The 20,928-nt window shown below is 36.9% G+C and overlaps 1 protein-coding gene across 1 annotated transcript in view; it reads left to right on the forward strand.

Annotated features, from left to right (window-relative positions):
- cux2b (cut-like homeobox 2b) overlaps positions 1-20,928 on the forward strand; it is a 162,323-nt gene that overhangs the window by 91,087 nt on the left and 50,308 nt on the right. The window lies entirely within an intron of this gene.

Genomic DNA, 20,928 nt, shown 5'->3' on the forward strand with positions numbered 1-20,928 from the left:
GCTTGTAGAAACGACACACAAGTGGAGATAAACGGCGCCTTCGATCAGCCTTGAAACAGAAAGCAGAGCTGGTTCATGTGCAGAAGTGTGCAGCGGTGCGTGTGTAAAGCGATGAATGGCTGTTGGACTTCTACATGTCATCTGCATATGCTGCATTTTTATTGCATTTAGCTCGTCCATGCGTGCGTATCTGCATGGCCATTCCAGTGATATAGGAATCTGTTTGGGTGAATCCCATGAAAACGTCCTTGGTTTGTTTCTTATTAATGTTATACAGTATTTTTTGTATTTTATTATTTTGTATTCTGTGTGTGTGTGTGTGTGTGTGTGTGTGTGTGTGTGTGTGTGTATGTATATGTATATGTATATGTATATGTATATGTATATATATATATATATATATATATATATATATATATATATATATATATATATATACAGTGCAATGCATAAGTGAATACACCCATGCTAAAGTTGACTAAAAAGAGGAATAAAAAATCATATTTTGGAAATTGAACTTAATGCCTTAATTTAAAAAATTAGGAAAAATCCAACCTTTAAGGACACCAAATTTCTTTGTGAATGAATAATGTATCGTAAATAAATAAATGTTCTTCCTTAAAATACATGGTGCATAAGTGAGTACACCCCTATGTTAAATTCCCATAGAGGCAGGCAGATTTTTATTTTTAAGTATTTTTTTAAAAAAATGTTTAGGATACTACGCATCCTGATAAAGTTCCCTTGGCCTTTGGAATTAAAATAGCCCCACATCATCACATAGCCTTCACCATACCTAGAGATTGGCATGGGGTACTTTCCATAAGATCATCTCTCAATGCAAATCAAACTAGCTTTTAGGCTAACTGAAATAAAATCATGCCAATCTCTAGGTATGGTGAAGGCTATGTGATGATGTGGGGCTATTTTAATTCCAAAGGCCAAGGGAACTTTATCAGGATGCATAGTATCCTAAAAAAAAAATTAAAAAAATACTTAAAAATAAAAATCTGCCTGCCTCTATGGGAATTTAACATAGGGGTGTACTCACTTATGCACCATGTATTTTAAGGAAGAACATTTATTTATTTACGATACATTATTCATTCACAAAGAAATTTGGTGTCCTTAAAGGTTGGATTTTTCCTAATTTTTTTAATTAAGGCATTAAATTCAATTTCCAAAATATGATTTTTTATTCCTCTTTTTAGTCAACTTTAGCATGGGTGTATTCACTTATGCATTGCACTGTATATATATGAAGAGTTCAGATGCAAAAGCCTCTAAGTGCCATCTGAAATTTTCTTCTAGAATGATCATTTTTATAAAGCTTGTATATTTAAGTTAAGTAATTTCACTTAAATGACAGTTAATAGGTCATTTGCATTGCCATTTAAGTGAAATTATTGAACTTAAATATACGAGCTTGATAAAAATTGCAAGAAAATTTCAGATGGCACTTAGAGGTTTTTGCATCTGAACTCTTCATATATATATATATATATATATATATATATATATATACAAAATACAATAGATATAGATGTATAAAAAAAAAATATATATTTTATAATTCTATGTATGTACGTATATATATATATATATATATATATATATATATATATATATATATATATATATATATATATAAAATTATAAAAGATATATACTTTTTTTTTATTGAAATCATTTTTATTTTACATTTTATTTATTTAAATGTTTTAATCTTAAAGGCGGTACATCACATACTACCATCATTTATAAATACGTTAATATTTAAATATAGATTTACTATTGTATAAAGTATTCATATTACAGTAATGAAAATGAGATTATATATATATATATATATATATTTTTTTTATTTTTTTATTGCATCTAGCAAAGATAATTTGGGGGTTAAATGTGCTTAATTTTCATTACTAATGTCATATTGCAAAAAATAAAATAAAAATAAAAAAATCCTAAAAATAAGCTTCACTTTCTTTATGAAAAATGTAATTTCTGATTTCTGTATTTTGATTTTTGGGTGAGATTTGACCCAGATATGTTCTCATAAGGATTCATGAGGTTCACTCATAGAGCAAAATCAATTTCCTTCTTTGATTTTTTTTTTCTTTTCTTTTTTTCTGTGCAAATAAAAATGTATTACTCCATGACAGTACACAAAATGTAAATGAGCTAAATTATGACATGTCTCATTTAGCTTCCACCGTGATTCTTTAATCGACACTCATTACCCCCATTGGTCAATGCAACGTTGCCGTGGTGTTCATGTGCACTTGTCTCATTAAATCTTGAAGGCATCAGTAGATATTGTAAGATTGATTGAACAGTTATATGTGCATCACAGAGATTTTCAGATGGCTGTATAGGATCCATTATTTTTCGCTCCCAGACTTCCAAGGGTTTGAACTCCCACTGTCTGTTCGGGGCAACAGAAGTCTGGAATCTCCAGAGTTTTCATTTAACATGGTGTCGAGCTGTGAAGTGTAATTTCAGTGGAATCTAAACACACTAATTGAATATCATAACTTTGTGAAGCTGCTTCTCCTAAAGGTACCTGAAATTTTAATTTAGACTTCAAAAGAGCTCCGACTTTAAAGTAAATCTATTGTTTTTCATTTAGACTCGCAATTTTCTCCTCTCTCTCTCTCTCTCTCTCTCTCTCGCAAGCGGCGCGCCGTACGTAGTTATGATTGATCTGGTAATTAAAATATGCAGAGAAGGAAAAAATATTAACCGCTTCTTTTTGTTTTAGAAAACAGCCAACAGTTTTTTTTCTCACCGCAGCAGATAATTAAATTTTGCACATTGATGTTCTTTACGCGGCATTCATCTCCCTCATTATTTTTCCATTTTCATCTTTCTGCCGAGAGATCGATAGATTGATAAGATGATGTTGCTAATCTTAAATTATTTAAGGGGAGAAAAGTTACACTTACTTTGCTGCCGGCAAAGTGTTTGAACTTTCATTCTCTTCTGGAACTGCATGCAATCCTTCATTCGAGCGCACCGTCACAAACAAAAGCAACTCGCCTACAGAGTTACAGTCGCTACGTCAGAGCAAGGAGGAATGGATTCATTCATTCCGTTTCCCAGCCTCCGTTTATTTTTCTCGGAAAATATATACAGTAGGATGCTGCGCATTACAGATCGATGGTTGTCAAGACTAATACCCCAAACAAAGAGAGAAATGGCAATTCAAAGAGAGAGCATAAAGTAGGCCAATTAGTACCTTGGGAGCGTTTTGCGGGGAGAGATAGCGACGCAACGTGTCATTTGCGCTAACGTTGAGGCCGATTGTTTATAATATGACCTGACAGTTTGGGGCTCTCCAGTATCGGATTAAGCACAATACTAATTAACATTTGGCTGTGTGAGGAGCTGGTGTGGAGCATCAACAGGAGAGAGTTTAGCAGAAGAAACACGAAAAAGAGTTAGAGGAAGTCTACACTAAACAAATCATTTAACTTTGACCGTTTAGATGTGAGATTTCTGGCTTGTGAAATCTTGTGACGCGTGTGATTTGATCAATCCACTAACTCTAAATATTCAGCTTTGCTGTGTAACTTTGTGCTACATGCATGATTTTTATTCTTGCTGGATCGTCACGATTAACTAGGAACAGAAACCGAGTGTTTGCTCTCAAATATTTGTGCAAGTGTTAATAATTGAACTCTGTTTAGTTCAATTAAAGTGGCGTCTATTCATTCCCTTGGTTCCTGTGGTGATGGTGATTGTCACCCTTTTAATTGGGTCTCGAGGGATTAGTGTCAAGGGCTCTCTCTTTCTTTTTTGCTTGTTTTCCCCAGAGTATCTATTGACCACTGACAGGTGTGAAAGGACCAGGCGGAGAACAGGTTCACATTTCTTCCGGCTGTAGAGCGTCACCTTTAGTCTTGCACTGAGCTCAACGGCTCTGATAAGATTTCTTTTCCTTCTATCATCAAGAGAACAGAGATGGGATCAGTGTTGAGAGAAACTAGCTAAACGTAGCGCTACTAACGTAACTGCATTTGTCTGTAGGGTGACAGCAGTTCAGCTGTTTTAAAGGAGAAGTTCACTTTAAAATGAAAATTCTGTCATCATTTACTCACTCTTATGTTGTTTCAAACCTGTATGAATTTCTTTCTTCTGCTGAACAGAAAGGAAGATATTTAGAAGAATATCAGTAATCAGACAGTTTTTGGGTCCCATTGACTTCCATAGTATATTTTTTTCCTACTATGGAAGTCAATGGGACCCAAAAACTGTCTGGTTACTGATATTCTTCTAAATATCTTCCTTTCTGTTCAGCAGAAGAAAGAAATTCATACAGGTTTGAAACAACATGAGGGTGAGTATATGATGACAGAATTTTCATTTTAAAGTGAACTTCTCCTTTAATAATAGTTTAGCTTTTCCAGTTACAAGCAAATGTAAGAGTAGTGTGACAAAATGTTCAACCCGATCTCACGGCAATTCGTACGTATTTTACGAGGTGGCTAATTCGTATGAATTCGTACGAATGACCTACGCCTGTCCCCATCCCTGGGGTTTAGACAAATGTGACCCTCGTTCACAAAACCAGTCTCGAGTTGCACGGGTATATTTGTGGCAATAGCCAACAATACATTGTATTGGTCAAAATGATCGATTTTTCTTTTATGCCAAAAAATCATTAGAATTTTAAGTAAAGATCATGTTCCATGAAGATATTTTGTAAATTTCCTACCGTAAATATATAAAACATGTATTTTTGTGAGTGAATGCAGCACAATCGCCAACATAAATGAACAACTTTAAAGGAGATTTTCTCAATGTTTTGATTTTTTTGCACCCTCAGATTCCAGATGTTCAAATAGTCATATCTCGACCAAATATTGTCCTATCATAACAAACCATACATCAATGCAAAGCTTATTTATTCAGCTTTCATATGATGTATACATCTCAATTTAAAAAAATTGACCCATGTGACTGGTTTTGTGGTCCAGGGTCACAAATCGTACGAATTAGCCACTTTTTACTCATTCGTACGAATTGGTCGTGAGATAGTGTTGAAATGTTGCATCGCTGAATTTGCTGCACACAGAACCTTTCTTTCTTTTAGAAACATTTGAGTATTGAGTTTCAGAGTAGCTTCACAAACACTACTTTACTACAATAATTGTGAGCATATGTGTCTGCCCATATGAGTGTGTTTGTCCCTTATATAGCAGAGATATGAAGAATGACTGGAGGTGCACAGAGATCTTATTACATTTTATATTGAGACCAATTTTATCCAGTGGTCTGAAGGACAGACATCTATTCCCCGACTAAATCAAGTCGTTGTGTCCTGTCCCGCAGTTCAAACATGCACACGCGTTCGCACTCGCTCTTCTTCACATGCACTGCTGCCTTCTGCTTTGTGTTCGCTTTCTTCAAGGATATGCAGACTTTCAAATATGTCTTTTAAGATTTAACAGATGAATTGCAGCATTTTAAGTTACATTTAATTGCTTTAATCATCGTTTTGCAAGCCAGGCAGATTCTTATCCCCGTCTGAAGCTCTTTCTTCATATCCATCACACATGAGGTTTATCTGACGGACACAGAGCGATGTGTTTCCGCAGTTTACCGTGGTTAATCCAGTTTACCTGCGTGTAATTCGTGACCCAGAAGACTCTGTTTATATTGTTTTTAAGGGCTGTTTCATCAGGGATGGGGAGTGTGTAATGCGAGGTGTCATTTAAATGCTAACTGCATCTATTCAGCATATAAATAGGAACATGGCTTTCTTTGTGACTTTCACTGTCACGTTGGAGTGTTTGCTTCCTTTTAACTGCAGAAAGATTTTAAAATAACAATCTGTAATTGAGACGACTGACAAGCCGATGCCAACAAATAATAACACCGTGTTTCTTTGACTTTAGGCACGATTATGTCCTGAGGCGGATTTTTATTTAACAGATTTCAACGTCTTCATTTATTTTTGCTACTCCTCAAATGTTTTATGAAGGGATTTGTTTTTGTTTTTTTAGCCTATATACAATATTACAATATTAAAATACGAAAAATCTATCCAAAAATATTTATTATATTCACTATAACAAGGATGCCTTAACATAAAGTGTACCAATTATAAATAACAAAAAAAAGGTAAATAAATGTAAGCCATTTCAATATTGATCTGCTTGTCAGATTTTATAAAAAAAGTGAAATATAGTTGCCCATAGTTGAAGAAATGTACCCATAATGCACTGCTATAGTGACCCCACTGTCTTTATAGTTTGCAACTGCAGACTCATGTAATTGTAGAAGTGTTTTTCTCTATATTGTGTTTTTCAGGATTGTTTTGTAATTTTGATGCATGATGGGAGAAGTGTTTGTTGATCGCTGATATCCCATGATTTCTGCTCACTGACTCTCTTCTATAAACCTTAGGCACTGGGCCAATTTACTGCATTAAACACAAAGGCTCATATATACACTGTTAAAAAAAAACTGTGAAATTTACGGTAAAAAAACGGCAGCTGTGGTTGCCAGTATTTAACCGTAAAAAATAAGGTAGCAACCTTTTATGTTTTACGGGATTTAAATTTACGGGCAAAAAAACACAATGTAAAAAAAACCCTGTGAAATTTACGGTAAAAATGTCAGCTTGGTTGCCAGTATTTTACCGTAAAATAAATAAAATAAAATAAACCCTTCAGCAGGATTTAAATGTGTGGTAAAAAAAACATCAGCTGTGGTTCCCAGTACTTTACCATAAAAAATACAGTAGGAACCTTTTAGTTTTCACGGGACAACCGTTATATTACATAAACCGATAAATGTTATCATTAAATTTCACTAAAGTATTAACGTCTGCTTTATATCTTTGTAATATACTGATAACCATCATAATAACACAAGTGGTAAAAAAGAAAAGCACACAATGATTTAAGTATACCATTAGTTTTCCACAAACTGAGGCACGTGTTAATATTTAGAAGGTGCACAGTGTCATACACACAAACACAAAACACCATCATGGTGACACACACATGACTCCAAATAATGCCATAAACATTCATTAACCCCAAATGTATAAAACTGATAACAAAAACCAAGAAGAAACATAATTATTTAAATGAAATAGCATCAAATGTGAAGTGTCACACAGGGAATTCTGGGAATGTCCATTTAGAGAAACAACAGGAACAGAAAAAAGAGACGAGCAGAAACACAAGAACTACAACTGACTTCAGTCACAGCCTTAGATGAAATCAACTGAAGATAAAAAACATTAAATCTGTGAAGATCTCAGCAGAGGAGGATTAAACAACTCCACAAACAGCATTACCAGCTTCACTTATTACTAACCAGACTGACTTTATTTCTGTCAGACGTCTACAGTTCTGTTTGAGAATTAACAGAGGTTTAGATGTTGATGATTTATTGTTTCATTTGAAGTCACCATGATGGAGATCAGTGACTGCTTTAGTTGGGCTCTTGACCCTTGACTTTCTGACATTAGTTTTTCTCTGCCTGCTGTAACTCTGTGTTTATAAGACATGTTGATTATGGCCAGGAAATCAGAGAGAAAATGAATCATGTGATGTTGGTTGTGTATCAGTGATGGCAATCACCATGTTTGATTCACTGAGCTCTTATAGAGTCTTATCTTTGATTATATGTGTTATTAATTTTACATTATTGATTGTAGTAGCCCTATGATTCTACAGCATGTGATCCATCATTGCTGTGATAATCAGAAGAATTTTTAAAACATTGTGTACAATAAAGGTTTGAACTGCTGTATCTTTCAGACACACACAGACATCAAGAGTCAGCGTATGAATCTCAACAATGGTGATGATAAAAGTGCAGTGCACTTGATGGAGCCTCCAATCAAAACTCATCAGTATCTCCCAGCATGCATTGCAGCAGGAATACATTATGCTGAATTGCCTTAGTATTTTCTTTTATTATTATATCTGCTTTTATTTTTGATGTTGTTTTTGTTGCAGCTTTTTAGTAGCTTGTTTTGTGATGTTCAGAGTTTTGTCTGATTATTGTGTTGATTGTCACCGTTGTTGAGATTAATACGCTGAATCTTGATGTCTGTGTTGGTTTAAATCGAGCAGTAGTTCAAAACCTTTTTTCTACACCATGTATTTTTAAAGTTCTTCAGATTATCTGTTGCTCGCTGCTGGCTTACAGAGATATTATACTCAATAATATGAAATATTTATTTTTAATATTATAATTAATATTATCACTTTGCTCATAAAGTGAGAGATAAGACTATTTATGAGATCAGTGTCATCATTAACCTGCCATCATCACCTGGTCACATTTTCTCTCTGATTTTCATGCCGTTTGTGTTATTGTTTGTGTAACTGTTACCACACAGTTAAGGCAGTCAGAGTAAATCTAAAGTTAAAAAGTCGAGGGTCAAGAGCCCAACTAAAGCAAACACTCATCTCCATAATGGTAACTTCAAACTTTATTATTTTCAATAAAACATCAACGTCTGAACCTCTGGTAATTCTCAATAATTAGATTACAGGAAACCACAGCTGGCAGGTTTTTATTTTTTATATAAAAGTTCAGTTCAATGTTCAATGCCATAAAACCTAAAATATTACTACCGTATTTTTTACGGTAAAGCACTTGCAAGCTGCTAGTTTTTTACCGTAAACTTTAGTTCAGTGCCGTAAAAGCAAAAAAAATTCTACCGTATTTTTTACGGTAAAGTACTGGCAACCACAGCTGCCAGTTTTTTTCCGTAATATTTAGATCACTGCCGTAAAACCTAAAATATTACTACCATATTTTTTACGGTAAATCGCCTGCAACCAGCTGCCAGTTTTTTACTGTAAACTTTAGTTCAATGCCATAAAACATAAATATTTATACCGTATTTTTTACGGTAAAGTACTGGCAACCAGCTGCCAGTTTTTCACCGTAATTTTTAGTTTGATGATGTAAAACTTTGTAAAATTAGTAAACATTTGCTACCGTATTTTTTACGGTAAGGTACGGTAAATGCAACGGTAAGTTTTTTTTTTTACAGTGTACTTCCAAAATCCGTACATTTAACAGTATATTAATGTAAAATTACATGAAATGTCCCGTGAGAGCTATTACAGTTTTTCACTGTATATAGTAAGGGTACATACCGTTAAGGAATTAAAAAAAAAATTCCGTTGCTTTTTTACAGTTTTTCACTGTTTTTACAGTGTACACAAACAAATGCAGGGGTACAGTAAAAGCAACCCAGCGCTGGGTTAATAGTTAAATCCAGCATGCTGGGGTGTTTTATTAAACTCAATTATTTGTTGAAAATTTAACCCAAAATTAAATCAGAAATCACACACAGTACGACTGCAGTAACAACACAGGCAACAGGTAATAATCAATGTTTTAGCAAGAACACCAGAAATTGATAAAAACATAAGCAAACATAAAACCGTAGACGTACGTATTAGAAAAAAGTGCAGAAAAGAATGGCAACTCAATAGTTGCAATATTAAACGAAAAACTTTAATATTGAATAATTTAAGAACGAATTTGACTAGTTATTTCGTAGAATTTTTTCTGAAGACATAAGTCAAAAAGTTTGCCATAATTGTCTTTTTTATGTCATCATTATTATTTACCAAAGCATGATTTTTTTTTTTTGTTGTTGAAAAATTGGCTTTCATAGAAATGTTTGAAAATATATGTTTAACAACCCATTTTACTTCTATAAAATGAACTTTATCGATCATGAATTGATTTGATCCTGAAAAGTGAATGTTTTAAGGAGAAGAGGTTTAAGTATAAGAGACATTTTCATTTTTATTGGAAGAATAAGACCAGGAATGGGTATAATGGAAGTAAATAGGGTTAAATTTGATTTCGTCTTGACTTGAAATCCTGTTTTTGTACGCTGTCCCATTAGGAGGAACAATGCATCATCTGGGTCACCAAGAGGAAGCATTATTACAGCGAACGTGTCCGGCCAAGAAACTGGCATTTAAACAAACAGACTGAATTTACGTTGCGGCTCTTAGAGTTTGGCTCCGAGTCGTGGTGCTGGAGGCTTTGGCCGGTGTCCAGGAGCCCACGGAGGAGGAATCCCAGCCTGGAGAATTATGGGACTCATCAGCGTTCACTGAAGCTCCTCTGGGTCTCATTCCACTCGCGGCTGATTTATACCACGTGAGAGGGGGAACGAGGTCTCGCAGGTCATATTCATACATGCCTAAGTGGCTAGAAATTATTAGCTGCTTATCGCCAGCCCATCCGCATCATTTTTCACGTGTCGGGACTTTTTAAAATAACCTGCAAATGCTCGCAGACATCATTCACACATGCAGCGTCAGTTGTCTAATTTACATCACCTTCTGATATAATGTTTTCACGCAAACTAAAAAGACTGGTGCTGCTCAAGGTTAAGACCTCGCTTTGTTCTAATTATATCAGGTGATGTCACACCTTCGGCGCGCCGGTGATCCGTCTTTTGACAGCGCACAGTGAGAGCTGTGAAAAAGGAAGGATATCTCTCTGTGAAATATGCATGACATCAAAAAGCCTTAAAGGTTATTACAAATTAATAATGAGAGGATAAAGTTGTAAAAAATAGGCCGGCCGTGGTGGGTGGTGTGTTTTAAATGTTTAATGTCGCATGTGGTGCTTGTAGATGACCAACTCTCCTCCTCGCTTCAGGAGTGGTCAGGAGACTCCACGAGTCGATGAGTGGGGGAGCATGCTTTTCATTTGTATCTGTGGTGCTTTAAAGGAGAAGAATGAAGAGACACAACTTCTCTGAGAGAGTTTTAGCATGCCAATAATGTGCTTTAGCTGAAGATGTCTCTAATTTCATTCTCTATAAAGCACTGCGCTGCAGACATCAGAAAACAGCCTTTATGAGTCACAGCTTATAGTTTTTTTAATAGTTTGATTTAGTTTTAAAAACAATTTTTTTGTGTTTTTGTCATTTTTATTAGAGTTTGTATTCATTTTTATTTCAGTTGTAGTTTTAGTTACATCAAGTTAAACTAAATGCAAATTAGAAATGTTTCTAATGTTTTTAAACATTGTATTTCATTAGTATTTATTTTCTTTCAAGTGACAAATGATTCACAATTAAAAACTGTTAAAACATTTTAGTCATTTTTTTAGATAGTTTTCATTATTTTATTAATTGTATTATTCATTTTTATTTCAAGTTAAACAGAATTTAAAACTGAAATAAAATAAGTTTTTATATTTTATTGTTTCAATTAACATTTATTTTATTTCAAGTGACGGAAACATTTAAAAATTTAAATTGTTTTTAGATTTAACACTAATAATCCTGCTTTTAACCGTAAATTTCAAGTTTACCTCAAATCACCTGCTGTGTTCAAAGTTCCCATTTCATTATTATTATTTGCATAATTTTCTGTTAATTTAGTGCAAAAAAAGTGTTAAGTGTTAAAGCCATCTGTTAGAAAGACTTCACAGATTAGACAAAGCACAATATTGCATGTAAATGTCATTACAAAAAAAATGTTAAGCCTCCAACCGGAAATGTTCTGCATGCACACTATACTTGTTTAGGTGCTCCATGAAAAAGATTTGGGACTGAGCTTGTGAATTGACCCTAGATGTGGATCCGTGAGTAATCTGGATCATGACATTTACTCTTAAATGATAAGTCTAAAGAACAAGAATGTGCAAAATGTTTCTGTTTGTGTATGCACCTTGAAATGGGCTCTAGAGATCAGTTTTTGTTCCAATTCTGAGAAGATATTGAGGTTTTCATTAATGACCAAAATAAAATAAAAACTGGTGGTTTTGCAATTATGACACATAGGGCCCTATTTTAGCTATCTAAGCTCATGGTCTAAAGCGCTGGGCGCAAGTTCACTTAGTGCCTGTCCGAATCCACTTTTGCTAGTTTAACGACGGGAAAAATGGTCGGCGCTCCCGGCGCATGATCTAATAGTGTTGTCTCTATTCTCTTAATGAGTAATGGGTGTGTTTTGGGAATTACGTGTGTTAAACCAATCAGAGTCTCATCTCCCATTCCCTTTAAATGCCAGTTGCGCTCGCGCCATGGCAGATTCGCTATTTACATGACGGAATTTGATAGTGGAAAGAAAAGACCGAAGCCGTCTCCAGAACGCAAACGGATCTGCTTGTGCGCGAAGTAAAAGTGCGCAATCAGACCATCTACGGGACAAGCCGGATTCAACCATATCTTTATGTACACAATAATAATCTTTTACATTGTAATCCTTTTAATTTTAATATTTGGCATGTTTGTGTGCTGCTGTGCGTTCCTGAGTGTTTAATAAGCAGAGTGTACGCGCGTTGTGGACCCGCCTATAGGCGCACATTACTAACGCACTCTTTAAATAACAAAAAAAATAATATTTCGCCATTGACTTTAGACAAGGTTTCAGTTGGTCAATGGCGCAGTCTATGGGTGCTTTCACACCTGCCTCGTTTAGTTCGCTTGAATCGCACTAGAGTTCGTTTTCCCCGTTGGTGCGGTTCGTTTGGGCAAGTGTGAATGCGGCAATCGCACTCGGGTGCGCACCAAACGCGGACCAAACAAGCGTACCGAGACCTCCTGGAAGAGGTGGTCTCGGTACGCTTTCAAACGAACTCTGGAGCGGTTCGTTTGTGGTGAGAACGTGATCCGACCTCGAACAGAACCAACTGCCAAAAAACTGTGCGTTTTTGGACTAAGCCAGTTGCCGTAGTCAGCTGCGCTGTGCATTATAGGATGAGGAGAAATGTTTGTTGACAGTTTGCAGCTCGCGGACAAATTTGGAGTTTTTAGGAGGTGCGGAGCCTGATAGAAATTATTATTAACAATATTTTCGAGCCGCATCCTCGGTTCATTCTCAAATATTATTTGTTTGTCTGGTGTAGACAAACTAATAAAATATGACCAAGGATACAATCAGCCCACGCAGTCGTCTCTCCATAGTAAACAGCGGCGTGTTGTTGTCTGCACGTTAATTCTGACTAAACGAAGTGCAGTTATGGAAATACGTTCCGAGTGATGTGGATGTTGTCACGTGACTGCATTTTGGTTCGTTTTATCAACTCATAAACTGATTCGGACCAGAGCGATCAGTGTGGTGTGAAAAGGAACCAAAACGCCTTAAAAATGCTATAAAAAATCATTTATCGCCCTTGGTCCGGACCAAATGAACCGGACTACAGATGTGAAAGCACCCTAAATCAGCTCCTCAAAATAGCAACGCTCCAACAATGCGCCAGAACACACACCTCGTTCTCAGACCAGCAGCCCATGGGCGCAAATGCATTAGCTTTTTAAACAACGTGATGCAGGACGTGAAAATGATAACTGCGTCGGGCTGAAACTAGCAAAACACACTTGAGTCGCGCTTGGCGCTGCATTGCGCCGGGTGTAAGATAGGGCCCATAGAGTTAATCACTCAAAATTAATCAGAAAAGTATAAATGATTGGACCACTTGAGGTGGATTAACCCTAATAAAACTGCCTTTATTTATCTCCTTTATCTCATGTGTCCACATGATGTCAGACTTTTGAGGGGAAAATTACTGGTTGTTCAGACTCCTCCTGACTTATTATGAAAATATAGTTTTGCTCATCCCTATTACATTTCAGTGAATACATTATTTCTGCAAGTACCGCAATCGTTCCGTATCTGTTCGTATTTCTGTGACAGCATAAAAGATTCTCTGCTGACATCAAGTTCACTGAAGCTTCACTAAACAAGGAGCTGAAGCCTCTGTAGGTTTGCCAACACAGAAAAGCACTCGGCGTCGCCTTTATTTTTTCATCATATTTCCTCGCACTCTCATCTCCGAAGTGACTCGAACTGTCTCCCCTGAACACTTCACAATAATGACAGAAGACACTGTACAAAATTGCCTTGTTTATGGCGGTAATGTTAGCTGTCTGTTCCGGTGTCGCTCTCGAAGCAGACGTGATCGTGGCAGCCGGTCTGAAGTGAATTTACCGGCCGACTACCTGGAAACATCAACAGTCATTAATTATGCAAAACTCCCCTCGCAGTGTGAGCCGAGGAGCGGAGACGAGTCCTGTTAGAGCCAGTGCGCTCCACAACGAGCCCGCCCGCGCGGATTACAGCTAAACACACTCTTTTCGCTGAAGAGTTGCTCCTTTATTGTGTTTGTGTTGAACGTTTAGCTGGAGATGAGACGTAGAGACGTCATCAGTCACAGTAATTCCCGCCACTGCCACACTGTATTTGTGTTCTCTCTCCGCCGTCGGATTGCCTGTGTGCCGACGCTTCGGCTCACATTTAAAAACGGAGGGAATGTGACAGACCTGACACATAATATTTCACTCTCCGATGGCTGGCTGCGACATTTGACGTTATTATAAAGTACTTTCTGCTCGGCTCCAGTGGTCTGTGAGAACTGGATCCTTCTCGAGGTGTTTGAAGAGTGCTGGGTCAACACTACACAGTGATGCTGTCTGATGGATACCTTGTACTAATTATACACTATGGTATTTGCATTATGCTTTAGGGAATACCTGAGTATTACCGTGGTACTTTATTGTTAGTGGCCTAAGGTCTGGAGGATTGACCCAATGTGTTTAACTCATCTGAAAGAATACCACTAATGAAATATTATACCAGTAATCTTGTGTGTCTCCTCTATCTATCTATCTATCTATCTATCTATCTATCTATCTATCTATCTATCTATCTATCTATCTATCTATCTATCTATCTATCTATCTATCTATCTATCTATCTATCTATCTATCTATCTATCTAATCTCAAATTCCATTTACAGTTCTGCATCATGCTTTGCCAGCTCAATTTATTTAAAATTCAAATAATTAATTCAAATTCAGGAGCTTATTTGAAATTTAAAAGGCATCTCGATTCAATTCTGAATGCTGCACAACCCTGTTGAGAAGTCCATAAAATCTAAAGAACCTTGAAAGAGGATTTTGTGCTGTTCTGTGAAGTGACAAGTTGTCAAAACAAATGCGGTAAATCAATGCAGAAAGATTTTGGTTAGTTTAGGTTGGTTTTGTATGATGTTAGTGTTGGCTGAGGGCAGGTGATGATGGTTCTGATTTTAGCTCAGCACTGGCCGTGTTGGTGTGTGTGTGTGTGTGTGTGTGTGCGTGTGTGTTTCTCCTCACCATCATCTGTGCTCCGTGAGCCTCTCGTTCATCAGAGTTTTTCTGCTTTGAGCGGTTGCTCTGTTGGCGTGATGTCCTGTTACAGTGAAACAAAGGCAGCGTTGACACTGGTAATTAATTAGGCTATTACATCTTCTGCAATGATAATTGCCTGGCTGGAAAGTCACCAGCTCCGTGAGGGAGAGGAGAGGAGCCGTGGCGGGCCAGATCCATCCATCACGGACCAGACCCTCTCTTTCCTTCTCCACGGCGCTGGCTCACCTTGACTGGCACACAAGTGCTCATAATGGATGAGTGGTGTAATGTGATACATGGAGAGATTCCTCCAAACGGCTCGGGGTGTGTGTGTTGGGTCTCGTCTGCGAAAACTCTTGAGGTTCCTGAGGGTCAGTTTCCGGCAATCTGTTCACTCACAGGCCAGGATAAAGTCTCTCCAGAATATCTATCTATCTATCTATCTATCTATCTATCTATCTATCTATCTATCTATCTATCTATCTATCTATCTATCTATCTATCTAGATTTCTCTTGATATCTATCTATCTATCTATCTATCTATCTAGATTTCTCTTGATATCTATCTATCTATCTATCTAGATTTCTTTTGATATCTATCTGTCTGTCTGTCTGGTCGGTCTATCATTCTCATCTAAATAATAAACAGTAGAACCAACAGGTTTATTAGTAATGATGTTCATAATACCTGGTCAAAATAAACAGCTTCTTTTGAATGGCTGTCAATGGAGAGAAAAGAAAGTATGCTTTTGTGGTTGTAGCTACTGCATCTACCAGCAAGGTTAAGTTGAGAAATGAACATGAATGGCTTTCATGACAGCAGCGCTGGGACTGATGTGAACAAAACCTGATTCTGATGTTCTCCAGCTTGATCCGAGATTTAATGGGTGCGAGAACATCTAAAGATTCTGTATTCTGGACCCACTGTTAGTTCTACGTCTCTCAACGTGTGCGCTCATCCTTGAGCGTGTGGGTTAGGTTCAGTACTGTAGCTGTAGCTGTGGTTTAGAGCTGTGGTGCTCTATAGAGGTTCGAGGTTTTGAGTCTCGATGACTTTGATCAGGGTTTATCATCTCTTCCTGTGAATCTCGTCTGGATTTAGAGCTGAACTGAGATCTGTAAGAGGCTCACCATCTCAAGCGAGGAGTAAAGTGAACGGCATCTGTATACTGTATCCAGTGTAGACAGCGTCAGGGATTATAAAGGCTTCTATATGCGTTTGACGCGACGCTCGCATCCGGTGTACGCAAGTGTCAGCCGTTAAGTGACTGAACGCCAGTGGGCGGGGCCTGTGATCTGACGATGTATAACTATTCGTCGATGTCTTGCTCTGGAGGCAGGCTTATGCAAATGTATTTGCCAGTGTGACATCACAGGTCACCCAATATCAAAACAAGCTGTTTTTGGCGCTTGATTTAAACGCTTTGATTATAATATCAGGGCTCTCAAGTTTTATCAAAAGTTTGGAGTGAGATCTGTTAGGGGTCAGCAGTTAGCAGTTCAATTTTGCTAGCAGTTCGCCTATTGTTCATAATTGACCAGCACAAGTGGAAATTATAACAATTGGTAAATCTGATAAAAGACAGACAAATTGTTTCAAAAATACAAATTCATCAAAAAATAAAAAGAAATTTGGCCACAAACAAGCCAACTGAACAGCAGTGCTCAATGTACATACTCAGTCATAACAACTTGCCCTGAGCATGTATGTCAAGTTGTGTGTGTGTGTGTGTGTGTGTGTGTGTGTACACATTTAGCTTATGAATGGTGTTTTGTGTTGTAAGTGTTTGTTGCACATTTTGATACAGGGGTAGGGGACTCCCACTTAAAGCACTGTGGCTCAAGGCCAGCCATTTTCAGTCATGATGGATGATAGCGTTCCATCCAGAGCCAAACTGTTCCTAGTTTTGGTTTTGTTCAAACCCACCATGGAGAACACTCTCTCTGCATCTGCATGCGAGTGGGGAAGAACTTAAACCATTTTGGCAGTCGTAGAAAGCCTTCCAAATCTGCTCAAACCGGCCACCTTTAAAGTGGTCATCGTATGTCCATTTTCCACAAGTTTGTAACATACTTTGGTTAAAATTCCTCAATGGTTGTGTAAAACAACTCCCTTTTTACCTCCTCAAAAACCGCTCTGTGACCCGTTTCGGTGCAAGTCTCTTTAAATGTTAATTATTAATGAGCAACGGACATTGTCCGTTCAAGTGCAAGAAGACGCGAAAGAGAGCTCAAAAGAGAAGCGGCTTTCTGTGTGTGCGCTTTGGGTGTCTCAGAGAGCATGAACGCGAGAAACGACTTGAGCTCTCTTTCGTATCTTCTTGCTCTTGAATGGTTTAAAAGCACTTGAATGCTTAAACTGGCAAGACAAATATGTGCAAGTGATAAACTTTCGTGACAACGCAGCATTGGCCCAATCGGGACAGTCACAATTCCACCAACTGTCCCGAGCGTCTTTCAAGCTTGCCCCGGGCCATCGGACAGTCCTTATCGCCGAGGCCTGAGTTTTGCACCAGCGCTGCGTGAGACTGTCAGCTGTGTGTGTGTGTGTGTGTGTGTGTGAGTGACACAGGCTGCTGATTGGAATTGACGTGGGGACTGGATATGTGTCAGGACTTCAGTTGCTCATTTCTCTCTGCGCCTCAGAGACGGCAGCTGCATTTTCACACAGTCCATCTCAAACTGTTCAGACAGATTCACTATGACGCCGGATAACTCATAGTTTGCCTTACGCATGCGATTATTTCTGTGCAGCGTTATTGTCAAAATAACCTTTTATCACTTTTTATTGAATTATTTCCTGCGTAATGGACTGGAGTGGAGGACTGGACTGGAGAATCTTCTTTTTTATTAATTATATTTATACAATTAATAATAATTAATTAATTAATAAAAGTATTATTTACAATTATAAACAATTTCTGGATGCATCCCCTGACTTATAGTATGACAACATGCCCCACTATAGGCGGACATCACTTTAGTGAACTTTTTTTTCTGGCCAGTATTGGTGGAAAGACATTAGGTTTTGTGTCTATACAGAAATTCACTTTCAAAAATAAACCAGCTAAGAAATATTCTGTGGATTATGTGTAACAAATAGTTCTTGTATGTATATGTATTTAGCTGTAATTTTTTGTGCTCTGGGAAAATAACTGTAGCATTTTTAACGGGATGTTCTTGAGTCACTCTTTGAGAATATTCATGTAAATGTCATTTTAATGTAACAATGGATTGATCCTTTTGTGCTTTGTTATAATACAGCCCCCTCTATGTACTGTGTGTGTGTGTGTGGTGACAGTGGTATATCCAGCAGTTGTTATCAAAGTGAACACATAATAACATAATCGAGCGGCGCTGAACACTTGTGTGTTTCAGTAATTGTGTATCAAGAGTTTAAATGTTCATATCTTGGACAACTGTTTTTTTTTTTTTAGCTCTTTTGATGCAAATGAAAGATTGATGTTGTATATATAGACACACACTAACATTCCTTCCCTCTCCAGCTCACACTATTGAAGCTAAACTGCAAAGACGGCTCATTCATTATTGCATAATAGAAGTCTTAAAGGGACAGCCTGTTTATTTCTAATGCTTACGGGGAGCCTGGAAAATAGTCATGATAAACTGCTTTGGTGCAAGAAACATAATATATGGATTTCAGAGGGGAAAAAATCAACAAATGTGTAGATAATTGTATGTGCACCTGAATTTAAAGGGATAGTTCACTCCTAAATAAAGATTATGTCATTGTCTATTGAGAGTACAGCACAGTCAGTAAATTTTGACTTAAATTTGGTTCTGTTCCTCACACAAAGCTATCGTATGACTTCAGAAGGCTTGAAATATAGTGTTAGACTTTTTGTGATACGTTTAAGGTTCTTGTATGTCCTTTTAAAAAGCTTGAAAGCATCAGTCCACTTTCATTGTAAATGTAAATGTGCAACCAGTATGATTCTTCTAAACTTTTAATTTTGTGTTCTACAAAAAAAAAAAAAAAACAGCTTATAGGTTTTAGAACAACACACCTGCAAATAAACAATGGCAATGTTTTATTTTGTTGTGAACTATCCCTTTAAAAACGGCTAATTCACACTGATTGTGATTAACTTTCTTGTAGTTTTGAATAAAGTCACTCAATCTGACTCTTTGTCCTCATGAATCCAAACTCTTTCCGTAGCACATCCTAAATGTTGAGCCATCATGGCTAAACATGATGATTCACTGCTAATTGCATAATCACCAGTTGCGATAATTGTAATTGATGAGTGTATAATTGCTAATTGCCAGTCTTTACTGGAGTCTCCCTGCCTCATGCTGTCTTATTGTCACATTTTACACCGACTCTTCTTGATTTCTTTGTGCCCCTCTTGACCCGCACACACAAGTCGCACGTGTGTGAAAACACTTTCACAGATTCTGAAAGTTTTTCAAATTAATTATGGGATCCAACCACAGATGCTTTTGGCAGTCAAGCATTTGATTCTTTTTTTCTTCGTTTGTGCGAATGAGAAATTAGTCAGTGCATGAATGCTGGAGTGTGTTTAATGTAAAAGCTAAATTATACCTTTGAAATTTGGCAGATCGCTGCTTTAAGTTTTGGGACTAAGAAGTATCTTAAAGTTCTCTGCGCTTTGAAGCTGTAATTATAAAGTACTAGAAGACGTGCAGTGCTGAGCTCTGCTTTTACAGACTCGAAGAAGAAATTACTGTAAACTTTTCAAAGAATTACTATAGGCTCGTGTCAGACACGGCTGGGTCAACTATATGGACACTTCTGGCCTTTTGAGCTTTCTTAAAACACACTTTCACTAGTTCAATAGCAATGTCCGACTGTGGAGATACACTACCATTCAGAATTTTGGGTCAGTAACGTTTATTTATTTAAATTAATGCTTTTATTCATTCAGTAAGGAGGGACAGTAAAGACATTTATAATGTTACAAAAGATTTCTATTTCAAATAAATATTCTATTCATCAAAGAATCAAATGTACAAAAAAAAAGTATCACGGTTTTCCACAAAGATATGAAACAGCACGACTGTTTTCAACATTGATAATAATGAGAAATGTTTCTTGAGCAGCAAATCATCATATTCGAATGATTTCTGAAGGATCATGTGACACTGAAGACTGGAGTAATGATGCTGAAAATTCAGCTTTGATCACAGGATATAAATTACACTTTACTATATATTCACAGAAAACAGATATTTTAAACTGTAATAATATTTCACAATATTACTGTTTTTACTGTATTTTAGAGTGAATAAATGCAGCCTTGGTGAGCAGAAGAGACTTCTTTCAAAACCCGACCTCAATCTTTTGATTGGTAGTTTATATACAGGAGAAATTAATTTTCCTAAAGCAATAAATGTAATTTCAATTTCAAAAGAGAACGTTTTAAACTGTAATTGTTACAGAATGTTTTAATAGTACATCAAATTCACATTTCAAAAGATCAAGGTAAATGTGATTTCTCTTGAAAGCCTTTTAATATTTCTCAGTTATCCATCTTAATTAATATCAATATGATTTTATGCAGCACAAACATTGCTGTCGTATGTTGTCTGGACTTGAGACTGATGCTGGATCAGTGATGTGGAGGCGTCCCGTGCATATTAACATCAGCACATGCACACGTGTGTGTGTGTGTGTAATTGATGTCTAGGCGCTGCAGTTGACGGGTTAATGGTGTGATGTTGGAGGTAATCTATGTGTTCTCTCGTTAAGAGATGATGAAGTACTCTGAGAGGTACGTAAAAATGTTCAAATCTAACGTGATGAGGATGATGATG

Source organism: Abramis brama (assembly GCF_963993115.1).
Source record: "Abramis brama genome assembly, chromosome: 16".
Classification (NCBI taxonomy): Eukaryota; Metazoa; Chordata; class Actinopteri; order Cypriniformes; family Leuciscidae; genus Abramis; species Abramis brama.